General features: G+C 40.2%; 1 protein-coding gene across 9 annotated transcripts in view; it reads left to right on the top strand.

Annotated features, from left to right (window-relative positions):
- Positions 1–655: 655 nt before the first annotated feature.
- The window catches only part of pcbp3 (poly(rC) binding protein 3), an 88,577-nt gene continuing 74,357 nt past the window's right edge, over positions 656–14,875 (top strand). For 6 of the 9 annotated variants that reach the window (XM_039669273.2, XM_039669271.2, XM_039669272.2 and 3 more), the window contains exon 1: positions 657–945. The gene's annotated coding sequence lies outside the window, so the exon portion shown is untranslated. Of the gene's footprint in view, positions 946–14,875 lie in introns of all 9 variants that reach the window. The other 3 variants (XM_039669269.2, XM_039669267.2, XM_039669274.2) reach the window with 1 other exon arrangement.

Below are 14,875 nucleotides of genomic sequence, written 5' to 3'. Positions count from 1 at the left end.
TATATATAATCATATTTGATCAGTTCTTAAAATTAAATCAACACATTTACGGTACGTGTCGATTTGCATAACAAGAAGAAATACCTATTTTTAATTATTAATTAAAAACACAGAAATTCATAACGATTCTTTTTCTTAGTCCAACATATAAAATTCCATGTGAATTACATGACCGTTTTTTGGTGCACCTGAAAGCCTGGCCTGGAAGTATCAGTGTAATAATAACTATTAACAAATAAATACAAATTGATCACAGTTGTAAGGGTTTCTAATCCTTCTCCTGTATATAGGCATTATTTTTGCCTACTTAACATCATTACACCTTTCCAAAGCCCTTCCCGTGAAGTCTGCGCCTCTGCCAGTTCTGCAGTGGAGCATGCACCGTTATTCTGCTAGGTTAAGTGCGGCACAATCTAATTACTCTAATGTCGGATGCGGTCTTAAATCACACTTATTGGGTAAGTGCGCCCGTTTGTCTGTCCTTCAGAAGGGAAGCTGCTCTCGGACTAATTATTCCAACTGGATATGAGCAATTGCACTTATTGGCTGGGGCATGGCACCGGCTGCCTGCGCTCCTATTCGTTGCCGGTGAAGTCTGTGTGCGATTGGGTCCTGGAAGGGAGTGGGAGGGGCATTCTCTCTTTCCTCTCTGTGCTGGAGCGTGTGTGGATGTGAGCACTCTTTTCTCTCCTATTATTTGAGTGGCTGCAGGTACTGGTGTCTGCCTCTATGCCTCTGTGCCAGAGGGATAAAGAGAGAAAGACAGAGGACTAGTGCTTCATATCCCCCCTCTGGCCTCCCCGTCTCCCTGCTCCCTGTCACTCCATCCTTCCTTCCTCCCTCCCGGACCACCCGTCAGCGGCTGGATCAACCCGCCCGGACCCTCCTCCCACAACCCCTTTGACTATCCTCACTTCACCGTCCCATCTTGTGAACTGTGTGCAGGTAAGCCAGCACCTAAAAATGACTTTATTGTGCTTTTTTTTCTCTCCCTTTCTGCTTCTGTACACTCTTTCCTCTTCGCATGTCTCTGTTTCTCACACACTCTCTTTCTCACGCACCCTCCCTCACTCTCTTCAGCTTTCAAGTTTTCCCTTCTGGCAGTTCCTCTCAGAGGGAAGCGTGCAAAGAGAGATGAGGGATTAGAATCTGTGAGGTCACTGTTTTCGAGCCCAAACTCAGTTCACACAGAGTGCTTATCACTTCTTCTATCTAAGACTTTATCTGAAGCGATGTAATGCCCGCCGGCTTTGCTGGAAAACCGATGCTCCGTGCCACAAACCCACTGTGTACTTTAGCTTCACACGTTTCCTCTGTGTTGTCCTTGACCCCTGCAGCTGTTTATTTTCTGTGTGTCAGAGTTCTTCAATGCTGAAGTGTTTCAACTAAACTTACAGATGGTTTTGCAGCTCTAGGATTACCAATGTCATGATGTTACTACTGGACTAACTGATTCAAACAAGGTATTCAGACATTCAATATGGTCAGTAAGGCCAGAAACAAACAGACACAAATCCTTGGTCGACATGTTTTAAGTTTTGTGCTTTGCCAAAACTTCATTTTTGGAAGTACAGCAAAAATGTTTATGCTAAAATACCTATGGTAAGCCATTCTTAGTTTGATTTCTCTGAAAAAGTCAAACTTTTAATATTTAATATTTCTCTGTCCAAAGTTTTTTTCAACCAATGACGTTAGTTTGGGGCGGGATGATCTGTTTAACAGGAGTGCTTTTGGAAGCTTTCACTTTTTTAGCCCTTAAATGCATTTTGTTGTATGTTTGGAGTGTTTATAATTACAGAAAAGATGAAATTATTCTCTCCAGGTGCTTCGTTTATGTTTAATTTCTGTTTTGGTCGTATTTTTCAACCTGTTCAGATTTTTCTGTTCTCTATGACGTTTTTTGAACAATTATGTCACGGTATTTGAAGCAGAACCGACAAATAAGGACATTGACTACCGGCCCAACACTTCGAGCAATCCGCCATTGTTATTTCTCGCTCCAATTTTGTAGTCCAAGCTCAACGATGCAGAAGTTACGAGAGGGCAGGTCAAAATGTTCGGTTGTTGGATGTAGTGACCCAACGCACTTGAAGGATTCCAATTTCAACAACCCCCGCCAGTATAAAGAAAGGTTTGCCGATCGACTTCGTCTGAATGAGGGGTAAATTCCTTCTCTCTTTGGAGACGACGAACAGAGCATTTCGATAAGCTGTAAATGTCGTGAATAAAAATAAAGTAGTTTACTTTCTTAAAACACATGGTGGTCATGGTTTAGCAGTACCTTTTGACTTTCTTTGTTTTTGTTTTGAAGTAACGTTACACGTCTGCAGTATTATTTTCCTTGAGTTTCATCAATGGTCATTTAGCTGCTGTGTTTTCTGATGCTTTTCTAAACGTGTCATATTATCAATACAGATTTTTAGTGGTAAGATTAGACCGTAATCATTTATCTTGTCAGTGTGCTTGTTTTAACAAGATAAATAGTCGACTTTCATATGAAGACGTTGTTCTGCAGGTTCGTCATCATCTTTTTTAAATCGCTCGCTCTGGCTCGTGTGAATAAAAATGTTCTTTGAAGCTATAGTATATAATCGTATATCTCTAATCAAACTACAAAAATGGCTGAACGGGGTGGAGTTGAACCGAGTGTGAACTCAGCGACCTGGAGAGCAAGAGGTGTGTGACACATCTCCTTTTTATTTAAAGAGGCCGCTTCAAAACGAGTTGCTCACAGGCGCACATCAGAAAAGAGGTAGAAAAGGGGCCTGTGGAGCTATAATAATGAGGAATTCAGACCCAAGCATTGCAGTAAAGCTTTCTATAGACCACAAATGTATGATTTGTATGTAAAAATGAATGATTTAAAAGCATGATATGCACCCTTTAAAACAAAACGTTTGTTGACGTTATTGTCGTGGAAATTACACATTCCACCTTTTATGTCTGTATTTGAGCAAATTTGGCGGAAATAAATTTCAGTACCCAAAAGAGTAACGATAGAGTTACCTTAGAACTTTTTTGGAATTAAAATTAGTATCCTGTCGTCATTTATTCACCCTCATGTTGTTCCACACCTGTATGCCTGTCTTTCTTCTATGGAACACAACATATATTTAGAGAAATATATTGCGTTTCTTATCTTCTTTAGTGCTCCACATAAGAAAGTTAGACAGGTTTGAGAAAACATGGGAGTAAATAATGACAGCATTTTAATTTTCGGGGTAAATATTCTTTTAAACTGTATTTTGAATCGTCATGTTATCAGAATACAGAGAACACAAAAAGTTGTTTGTCAACACAACTCTATAAGGAACTATTGCTCTGTCATGATAGTGGTTGACCTGAAGGAGAAAACTGACGGTAGAAGTTTGGACTTGCAATCCAGGATGCGCTCATGTGTGAAATCAAGTAGCTAGAAGTATTAGCGTTAATAAACTTGCTTAGAGTATGATTCAGGTCTAATTCTACAGAGCACAGCAGACAAAAACTGCTTAGGTCTTCATCCAGTTCAGTGCGTCGATGTGAATGGGTGCTGAGATTGAAGTGGTGCAAACATCAATACCAGCCCATGGTTTGACAGATCTTGAACTTGTGTCCAGCACTTTAACAGCTGGCCAATAGTAAAGGCATTTCCAATCAATCTGATTAACTGTCTGTTTACAAGCACATCATACCTTTATATATTCTCTATTCTCTAGCAATTTTGAAATGTAGAGCATTTATTATTATCTAGTGTTATTGGAAGCAACGAGTAAATTCACAGAAGAACAGGTGTCTTAATTAACACCATTATTCCTTTGCCGCCTCGTTGGCCTGTTTCCAAACGTGGAATAAAGAAGGAATGATTGTTCAAACAAAAACAAATCTTCAATTAACTCAGACGTGTTATCGGAACATAGAAGGTCTGAAAGATTTTGCCTTTATTTAACTAAGCATTTATTTGTCAAGTTACATAGCATCTTGTGTCCTACCGTCCTTGTAAAGTGGATGACATCACAATCCTAAGATGCAAATAGCATATCTTATCGAGAAATTCATTGCAACTTTTTGCATATTAGACGAAAATTCCAATGACATTGCCATTGACTTTTAGCTGCTTACTCTAAAACAACTCAGCGGTTTCATATTGCTGGTTTTATATTATTTCGAAATCTTTGCACCTCCTGAGAAGTGAGATGTGCTTTAATTCTAGACTTATACAGAACTGTGACTTTTAGATCTAGTATGTTCTTTGATTTGGAGGTTGTTTTACTGACAGTTTAAGTGTCTTGAAATGTTCCTGTCAGGCAATCTGGATTTACATTTTAGCATGGTGACTTTTTTTAGCTGTTGGCTTGGGAAACTGTGCTTATCACATATAGTATGATTATAAATATGGGCAGATTCTTAAGCTAGAGTAAATTGCAAATGTCATCGATGAGGACTTCTATCTCTTAAACCACTTTAGATTAGTTTCAGTTGCATATTTACCTCACTGTATATTTTCATCAGCATTAAATGGATGCATGAAGTTTTAGGAAAAGCTATTACTTGCCAGACAAGTTCAATTATATTCTCTCTAACAAGACTGTTTTTTTTTTTTTTTTTTTTTTTCGCTGACGCCCATGATCTCGAAGCAGCTGGTCTTTTTATGCTTTGGCTGTTTTTTTTTTTTTCTTTCTCCGGATCTCATGCTGTCCTGGCTTCCGAGTTGCTGGTTCGGCAGAGTTGCAGTATCAAAAGGCCTCTGCCATTCCCTGGGCTTACTCTCCATTCCCTATGTGCCAGGAAACTATGGGAGCCTGGATGTCATTTTGGACTGAGATCCAAACATAAATGTACATGTAAATCATTTCATTTCCGACTTTACTTCAATGCTTTCGGCAAGTAGGATGTGGAAGACAGCCAACTTGTCTTTAGCTTCATCCAGAAGATGGGCCACTTTTATTTACTGTATTACATGTCACTATTACTGATGCTCGGTGCTGACAGAGAATGTCTCCCCCCACCCCCCATCCTCCCTTCAGCCTGATTGGAACGCAGGTCTCCCCAGCATGGCCGTATAGTAAGTTAAAAACGTCATGGCTGTGTCATAACTCATAAGCGAATGCAAAGTGTTGCCGAGGGCTGAAATTGAATGCTGCACCTTTTCAAAGTTAAGGCACAGAAAGAATTATGGCCTCTGAAATCTCGGGAGCTTTGTCTCTCCGCAAAGCCACTCTGCAGTGTAATTTAACCCGCCGATGGGCCGTGAGATCAATCAGGACCCAAGAAGCTGGAGGGGGGTGCATGGGAGTGAGTCGAACCGGCCCTGGACCACCCGCTGCCGTCGTTCTTAATGCTTGGCTGGATGGTGTGGCTATTTTTATTGTTTCCAGTGATGTAGTGGAGAAGATGTTCTGGAAAAGGTTAGGGAAACACTGCAAGCTTGTCTGAAGATCCGTGGGTCATGTACGATACTGATGCGGCTGGCTATTTGATTAAGTCAGGTCATCCTGTTGTTAATCTGTCAGTGAACCAATTTAATCAGTCATGGAGTCCAAGCTACATTATATACCGAATGCACATAGTTACCTTATACTGTTCTCTGTGTTTTTTAGATGGCAGAGGAAGGAACTTTGCTCTGAGACTTAAACTTGGAGCTGTGCTTGTCGCAAATTAATTATGAGACTCAACTTAGACTCAGATCTTTGACTTGAGACTTAAATTGAAATCCCATTATAAAATCCAGAGCTCAACAATTTGGATTTTATATGATCCACCACAGAGGAATTATCAAGGTTTTTTTTTTCCTTTGTTTTTTTAGCAATATATTACAATTTGCTAGAATTTAAATATATATTTGATGATTAATTGATTGATTTATTGTCTGATTGTTTCCAGTGATGTAGTAGAGATGTTCTGGAAAAGGTTACGGGAAAAAAACGTTTTCCCTGTATTTGCTAGATTTCCAGTGATCAAATCACATCTCTCAGTGGAGATGTTCTGGAAAAGGTAATTGAATAAGCAGTGCTTTCCCCCCTTATTTGATCACTTTTAAGGACATTTAAAAAAAAAATCTAAGTATATTTTTATTAATAATACAATGATTACTGTTACTACTACTACTAATATATAATTATTATTAAATTTAATAATACTATTTTACATTTTGTGTTGTTGTTGTTAAAATAAAAAGAAAATAAAAGAATTTTATGAACAAATGAAAAGAAAAATCAAGTTTTTAATTTTTATTTTATAAGTCAAGTCAAGTCACATTTATTTATATAGCGCTTTTCACAATACAGATTGTATCAAAGCAGCTTCACAGTAATAACATGAAAGTAGTACAACACAGATCAATAATATTGTTAAATATTAAATACTAAATAACCCCGACTAAGCAAGCCAAAAGCAAGGCGACAGTGGCAAGGAACCAAAACTCCATCAGATTGGATGGAGAAAAAACCTTGGGAGAACCCAGGCTTAGTCGGGGGCCAGTTCTCCTCTGGCTTACATTCATATTGTTTATATATAAATATCAAATATAAATATTGTTTATATATAAAACAGCTCCATAACATATCGCCGGCGTTGAGTCGTCTCTTCACAGGCGCTGGTCTTCTCGTCACAGGCGTTGGGACATCCGAAATCCCCGTGAGAGGCTGGATACAAAACTGGACCTGACGAACGCCATTTTTCTCTGGACAAGCGTCCCGAGATAACAGCAGAAAGGCAGATGGGAGATAATTAGCATAGCTGATGTTCATAATGATTTCCATTATACGGGAGTCGGTGTTAGAAAACCACTATCTCACAAACTCACTGCAACCCAACCATACGCGCCAACCCGTTTGACTAACAAACGGCAAACAGTTCCGTATGGCATAACAGAGAACTAAAAGGTAAGCATTATGTGAATGCTTGACTAAAGAGATGCGTCTTAAATCTAGTTTTAAACTGTGTCAGCGAGTCAGAGCCTCGGACCGTATCAGGAAGGCTATTCCAGAGTTTTGGAGTTAAATGCGAGAACGCCCTCCCTCCTTTAGTGGACTTACACTCACCGGCCACTTTATTAGGTACACCTGTCCAACTGCTCGTTAACACTTAATTTCTAAGCAGCCAATCACATGGCGGCAACTCAGTGCATTTAGGCATGTAGACATGGTCAAGACAATCTCCTGCAGTTCAAACCGAGCATCAGTATGGGGAAGAAAGGTGATTTGAGTGACTTTGAACGTGGCATGATTGTTGGTGCCAGAAGGGCTGGTCTGAGTATTTCAGAAACTGCTAATCTACTGGGATTTTCACGCACAACCATCTCTAGGGTTTACAGAGAACGGTCCGAAAAAGAAAAAACATCCAGTGAGCGGCAGTTCTGTGGGCGGAAATGCCTTGTTGATGCCAGAGGTCAGAGGAGAATGGCCAGACTGGTTCGAGCTGATAGAAGGGCAACAGTGACTCAAATAACCACCCGTTACAACCAAGGTGGGCAGAAGAGCATCTCTGAACGCACAGTACGTCGAACTTTGAGGCAGATGGGCTACAGCAGCAGAAGACCACACCGGGTGCCACTCCTTTCAGCTAAGAACAGGAAACTGAGGCTACAATTTGCACAAGCTCATCGAAATTGGACAATAGAAGATTGGAAAAACGTTGCCTGGTCTGATGAGTCTCGATTTCTGCTGCGATATGCGGATGGTAGGGTCAGAATTTGGCGTCTACAACATGAAAGCATGGATCCATCCTGCCTTGTATCAACGGTTCAGGCTGGTGGTGGTGGTGTCATGGTGTGGGGAATATTTTCTTGGCACTCTTTGGGCCCCTTGGTACCAATTGAGCATCGTTGCAACGCCACAGTCTACCTGAGTATTGTTGCTGACCATGTCCATCCCTTTATGACCACAATGTACCCAACTTCTGATGGCTACTTTCAGCAGGATAATGCGCCATGTCATAAAGCTGGAATCATCTCAGACTGGTTTCTTGAACATGACAATGAGTTCGCTGTACTCAAATGGCCTCCACAGTCACCAGATCTCAATCCAATAGAGCATCTTTGGGATGTGGTGGAACGGGAGATTCGCATCATAGATGTGCAGCCGACAAATCTGCGGCAACTGTGTGATGCCATCATGTCAATATGGACCAAACTCCCTGAGGAATGCTTCCAGCACCTTGTTGAATCTATGCCACGAAGAATTGAGGCAGTTCTGAAGGCAAAAGGGGGTCCAACCCGTTACTAGCATGGGGTACCTAATAAAGTGGCCGGTGAGTGTAGATATCCTAGGAATGACCAGAAGCCTTGAATTTAGTGATCTTAAGGAACGCGGTGGATTGTAGGGCGAAAGAAGGTCTGTTAAGTACATAGGAGCTAAACCATTTAGGGCTTTATAGGTCAGTAGTAGTACTTTGTAGTTGATGCGGAACTTAATAGGTAACCAGTGTAGAGATGATAAAATCGGTGTTATATGATCATATTTTCTTGACCTAGTAAGAACTCTAGCAGCTGCATTTTGTACTAACTGTAGCTTGTCTATTGACGATGCAGGGCAACCGGCTAATAAAGCACTCAAATTAGCGTAGATGCCATTCTTCTTATGTTGTAACGAGTACATCAGGATTTAAAGGAAGTGTTCCCAGTTCCGACTGACCTAATCTATGCAGCTTATCATTGAATTATAGAAGTCTATAATGTATTATGTGTATGCTAGGCCAAAGAGATGTGTTTTTAGTCTAGATTCGAACTGGCAGAGTGTGTTTGCTTCCCGGACAATGGTAGGAAGACTATTCCACAGTGCTAAATAGGAAAAGGATCTACCACCAGCAGTCGATTTTGATATTCTAGGTATTATCAACTGGCCGGAGTTTTGAAATCGCAATAGACATGAAGGACTATAATGTGTTAAAGAGCTCGCTCAAGTACTGCAGAGCTAAACCATTTAGTGATTTATAAGTAATCAGCAATATTTTAAAATGTATACGATGTTTAATAGGCAGCCAATGCACGGTTGACAGAACCGGGCTAATATGGTCATACTTCCTGGTTCTGGTAAGAACTCGAGCTGCTGCGTTTTGAACTAGCTGTAGTTTGTTTATTAAGCGTACAGGGCAACCACCCAGTAATCTAGCCTCGATGACATGAACGCATGAACTAATTGTTCTGCATTTTTTAATGAGAGCATAATTTAGAGAGAGTATTTTAGATATTTTTAAGATGGAAAAATGTGGTATTACAGATACTAGACACGTGACTTTCAAATGAAAGATTGGCATCAACGAGCACACCCAGGTTCCTTACCGACGATGAAGACTTAACAGAGCAGCATCAAGTGTTAGATAGTATTCTAGGTTATTACGTGTGGATGTTTTTTTTTTTTTAGCAAGTGGTTTTATCATAGCCAGCTTAAAGGTTTTTGGTACATATCCTAGTGACAAAGACGAATTAATGATATTAAGAAGAGGATCTATGACATCTGGAAGCATCTCTTTTAGTAGCTTAGTATAGGGTCTAACATACAAGTTGTTGATTTAGATGAAGTAACAAGTTTGCAAAATTCTTCCTCTCCTATAGCAACAAATTAATAAAATGTTTCCTTAGGGAGCCTACGATTCATTCCCTGATCTGATACTGTCGTAGACGGTAAAATTGTGTCCCTGATATTATCGATCTTATAAGTGAAGAAGTTCATAAAGTCATTACTGCTGTGTTGCTTTGACACTTCTGGGCTTGAAGCTTTCTTTTTCGTTAAAAATCATAAGTCAACACCATTGCTGAATATATTCTCTTTAAAACTGCAGTCTCAAAAACGCAGTTTGAAATCACAGGCGTTTCTTACAGTACGTCTCAAACTACTTTGTAGCCAATCACTTCAATGTGCCGGTGGGCTTAAGCATATCATTATCTGCAAAGCAGGGGAGTCAAGAGAAGCCAGGTTATCCCGCTATATTTTTCTTTTAATGGGAATAATTGTGAACATTTAGCAATATAGGGGGTAAATTATATAAGAGGTATATTACGATGTTATGCTGAACTATATGCCTTTCTCCACTGACTTTCTAAGTTCAAAGTGTTTCTAAGGATGCTGATTTTTTAAGGAAGGCTGACTGAGATGGCGACCGGGGACATGGTTTGTGTGTAACATTAGCAACATTATTAGCTTTTTTTATAATGTAATCAAGCAAAAAGCTAATCATATTCATTAACTTTATGTGTCTGACGTTGTAGAGCAAAACCATTCTGCGACGTTTGTGAGTCAGTGGAGACAGTGGCAAATTAGCATATTAATAGATCAGCATATACTTAATGAATCAAGGTTGTAGTGTTTCATTCAATCTATTTTAAGGCATATACACACACATATATATATATATATATATATATATATATATATATAATAGGGCTGTCAGTTTAACGCATTATTAATGGCGTTAACGCAAACCCATTTTAACGGCGTTATTTTTTTTATCGCGTGATTAACGGTCTTTTTGTCGTAGCAAACTTTGTAGTTTTTTCACATGCTTTTGCAACGGGACGAAATGCGTCCTGATCCATTTCGGCGTCTCGCGCTCGTCATCCACTCACAGCCGGCTCGCAAGCCGAAACGTGTGTTTGCGGCGTGCCTGTTGTTTTGTTTACGTCTAGCTAGATCCGCTTGTGCTTTGGTCGAAGAAGCAACAAAACGTCCTTGCGCAGCGCAAGCCATTGAAATGAATAGGTTTCAGATCGCAGCGCGGGGGCGTTTTGTTCCGCACACACTCGTTTCGGCTTGCGAGGTAACGTTTTGAGTGGATGACGAGCGCGAGACGCCGAAATGGATGCCCCAAAAATACTGAATGGAAAGTTTACTTTCAAAAAGTTGTCAAATTGAAGCATATGCAGCGACTGTCTTCTTCCACAACTAGGCACTGCTCGCTCGGTAGCTCGATCCAGTTTGTCATCACAAGGTAGGCATCTATGTTATTTAGCTATGCGTGTAATGCGTGAATCGGTGAGCGGGGCTAAACTGGCCGTGTTGAAGTAGGCGTTGATCTTCTTCGGCAGGGGTGGTGTTTTATCCTCTTTGACGTCATAGTTCCCCACTTTGAAAAACGAGTCGTTTGCTGAGGCCGGTGTCAATATAAGCTTTTATTGGACTAACAAGGATGTGTTCAGTTCTGAAACTTACAGGATATTCTTATAATATGATGACCTAAGATGTCAAAAGCACAAGGAAAATTTGATTTCTCAGTTCATCACCACTTTAAGGGATACAATTATTGACTACAGGGGTACTTTAATATTAATGTTATTATAGTCGGCCATCCCTGCTGTTGTGTTGTGTTATTCAAAGACTTGACAATCAAATTTGACTTAACACTTAGGACTTGACTCCTAGACTCATCTGAATGACATAATAAATTAATTAAAGTTTAAATAAAGTTTATTAACCTAACCTGTATTGTATTGAAAACGTTTACCACAGGGATTTGAGACTTGACTTGAACTCCAAATTAGAGATAAGCAAAATAAAAAGGTTTATACAACTAACCTGTAATATGAAACTGTTCGCCTCACCTTAACGACTTGAGACTCGGTGTAGTCTTTACGTCAGACACTTGAGAAAATATCTGCCATATGGTGCCTGTTCATTGCAGGGAGTATAATATGTCAGGATAAGTCTTAAAGCGACTTTGAGGCCTGTCTTATAGCGCTGTCTTGGCAGCATGGCTGGATCTCATCGTTTTTGTTTGATTAAAAGCGCACAGGAGTTTGTAGCTCACGGTAGGTGCAAGAGCAGGGCTGACAGCTTAACCACTGATTATTCAAGCCTCTTAGGCTAAGCCATGGCACTCCAGTGATGAACGCCTTCTCCACTTCACATTCCCGCTCCCTTGACTTTTTTTTTTACATTGCTTTCTTACTCTCTCTCTCTCTCTCACTCCCTTTCTCATTGAGCAGTGGGATCAGTAGCAAAGTGATTCATGCAGTGCTGAGGCTTTATTTAGACATAATCCGCTGAGTGTCACTATGGCACGAGGCTTTGGTCAGGTTCTCCTACCATGCTCCTGCCTGCCTTTGCACCCAACCCCCAACAATGTAGGAGTGTGTCAGCGGGTCACATGGCGTGACGTGAGGAAGACACCCAACCATGAATGATGCAGCATTTTCTCAGCGGCCTCGCCCCTCTAATCGGACGGGGAGTGATCGGCAGCGTTGTGAGGAGGAGAGAGAGGATGTCCGCTTCCTTGCAAATGCGTTCTAATAAAATCTAGAGCCTCTCGAGCTTTTAGTAAAAGCTGTCTCATGTTCGGTGTCTGTTGATGCCCTCCCACCTGCTCCCTGGCAAGGTCTCGGATCCAGAGTGTTGTGACCGCGGCGATGGCCAGATTGAACCCAGCGGGGCGGGGTGTGATGGGAAAGGTGTGACCTGCTGCTTGAAAAGTCTTTTTTAGCCTTTGAAATGGACTCCCGAGTGACAGTTACCGTCTTAAACCTGTAAACATCAGCTGTGTTTTGACTTGACTGTGGGTTCAACTATAGGGTCTTTTTCTGTTTGTTCAGGATATCTCTTGGCTTGCCCTCTCTATAACAAATATGCTTGCCTGACACAGTTTCCTGAGCGGATACCGTTCGCTCTTCCAAAGCATCTGCGCAGCTACGTCAGCAGTAACGGTTCTGTGTTCTGGGGGTGCGTAGATTGAGGAAAGAGGCATGAGTTTTCTCTCAGCTCTGTGCAGTGTACTGTATGCAAATCTGAACATCTGAATTCTGTGTCCTTCTATTTACCCTCAGGAGGATTTGGCTGATATATAAAACATTCACTGTATATTCGAGAAGATTCTGCTGGCTATATTCTGTGCACAATACATTTTTGTCCATCAAGTTTCCTCAAGACTGTTGTTAGACTTGTATGATTTACAAGTATTTGGAGTCTGTAATTTGGACATCAGCATGTTGTGTTGTCTGTTTCAAATGCTGGTGAATGCTTGGCGCATCACTCCAAAATGTTCACGGATGTCCCATTGTGGCATATTTCAATATTAAAATGCAGAAATAGTATATATTTCATAAAGACACAATTCAGAAGTTTAGAGTTGCTAATGTTTTTCCAGTCTTTATGGGTTACAAATACAAAAATACATAAAATGCATACTTTAAAGAAAAATATTAATATTGTGAACTTGTAATAATTGTTTTCTATGTTAATATAATTTAAAAAGTAATTTATGAATGCAAAGCTACATTTTTTGCAGTCTTCAGGGTCCTTCAGAAATCATTTTAATAGGGCGATTTAATGCTCAAGAAACAATTATTATTATCAATGCTCTGAACAGTTGTGCTGCTGGATATTTTGCTGACAATAATGATATATTTTTTCAGGATTCTTTGATAATTATAAAGTTTAAAAGAAAAGCAATTGGAAATGGACATTTTTGTAACATTATGTCTTTACCTTCATTTTTCAGATTTCTTTTTTTTATTATTTTTTTCTTTTTTAACAAAACACTTAAAATGTATAGGGGAGGGGGGTACTGCTTTTTTTCTTTGCATGATTGTGTTTATGGGGTGCAATATAACATGTATTCATGTTTTTATTTTTTTTTAAAAGTCTTATTTTTCATAAATTTCACCTTTATTGTATGCCGCTTTCTCCTCTGTCCTTTGAACGACCAGTTGACTTCCTGATTCTATGAAACCACTCCCTCAGAAATAGGCAATGGGCTCAGATTGGTTAGTTTGGGCCGGTGTGTTGTGATTGGCTAAACTGTAGCGCATCACGTTGTCCAGAAAATTCATGCCCATTACCTTTACGGGCGAAGCTGCATGTGTTGTTCATGTCAAATGTAAATAATGGTGTCGATACTGCAGTATCAGTTTGAGCCAGATTCAGACCCAGAAAGCGGCAATGAAGAGAGGCAAGCAGAACCTCACCAAACACGGCTCTTACAAAATGTTTCTGCATGGTAATTTGTTTATATTTTGAACGTTACACATGTTTGTCTTACCCAAAATAGCATCAAACTAACTGGCTAGTACACAAACAGTGTTGGCATTGGTTTGCGTTCTTGATCAAATCGAAAAATAACACCATAAAGTATATATACATGAAAAATACATTTTCAACATTATATACACAATTCAGATCCAAAATGTTTGTACGCGTTTGTTGTAGACACAAAATAGCATAACTAAGTGGCTATAAAACCAGTGCTGGCATTTGATAACATTACGTCTGAAATTATACATGGAAATACATTTAAAATGATTAAGTCTTAGCCTACTTACAGGTTGTGGCCCAACAACTGCTGCCTCTGGTTTTAAAGTTGGAGCTACTTCATGTTTTAGTAACAGTTTCCTGTTGAATCCAGCATTGAATTCGTGGAGATTCTGGAAGCTGTTTTTCTTAAAATGCACAGCACAGAGAGCTATGTCATTTTCAGGAACATAGTCAAACATAAATTGTATCCATTGTTGACGAAGTACAGCGTCCGTGGGAAGCCCGAACACAGAAGACCTGACAGCTGGGTGAACACAACACACTCGACGAGCCGCAGAAATATGGCCATGGCCTTTTTTGCATATTCCGGAGGGAGGGTTGATGCAAATGTACGGGTTAGTGACGTCTAAAACCTGTTGTAGTCCCATTCGAGTCGTTTTTGTAGACAATAAACTTCCTGATTTTAAAAGACGATATCTCTGCTTACATTGAACTTTCAGCGCTGCAACTCGGCAGATACTGTTCATCATGCACCAACAGCAACATTACACACTGGGAGCGCGGGGCACAACCTAACGCGGGGTTAAATGTAACACGGACCGTTTAGTTCGTCAGGATCAAGCCGGCCGTCTTTCCGCTATTTTTCTCTTGCTGCCAGAAGACGATCTCCCGCAAATTTGCGGAAAATTTTGATTATATTTCGTGAAGATATTGGA

This window comes from Pimephales promelas, chromosome 7, assembly GCF_988280905.1.
Source record: "Pimephales promelas chromosome 7, fPimPro1.hap1.1, whole genome shotgun sequence".
Classification (NCBI taxonomy): domain Eukaryota; kingdom Metazoa; phylum Chordata; class Actinopteri; order Cypriniformes; family Leuciscidae; genus Pimephales; species Pimephales promelas.
This window is presented reverse-complemented; position numbering and strand designations above follow the sequence as displayed.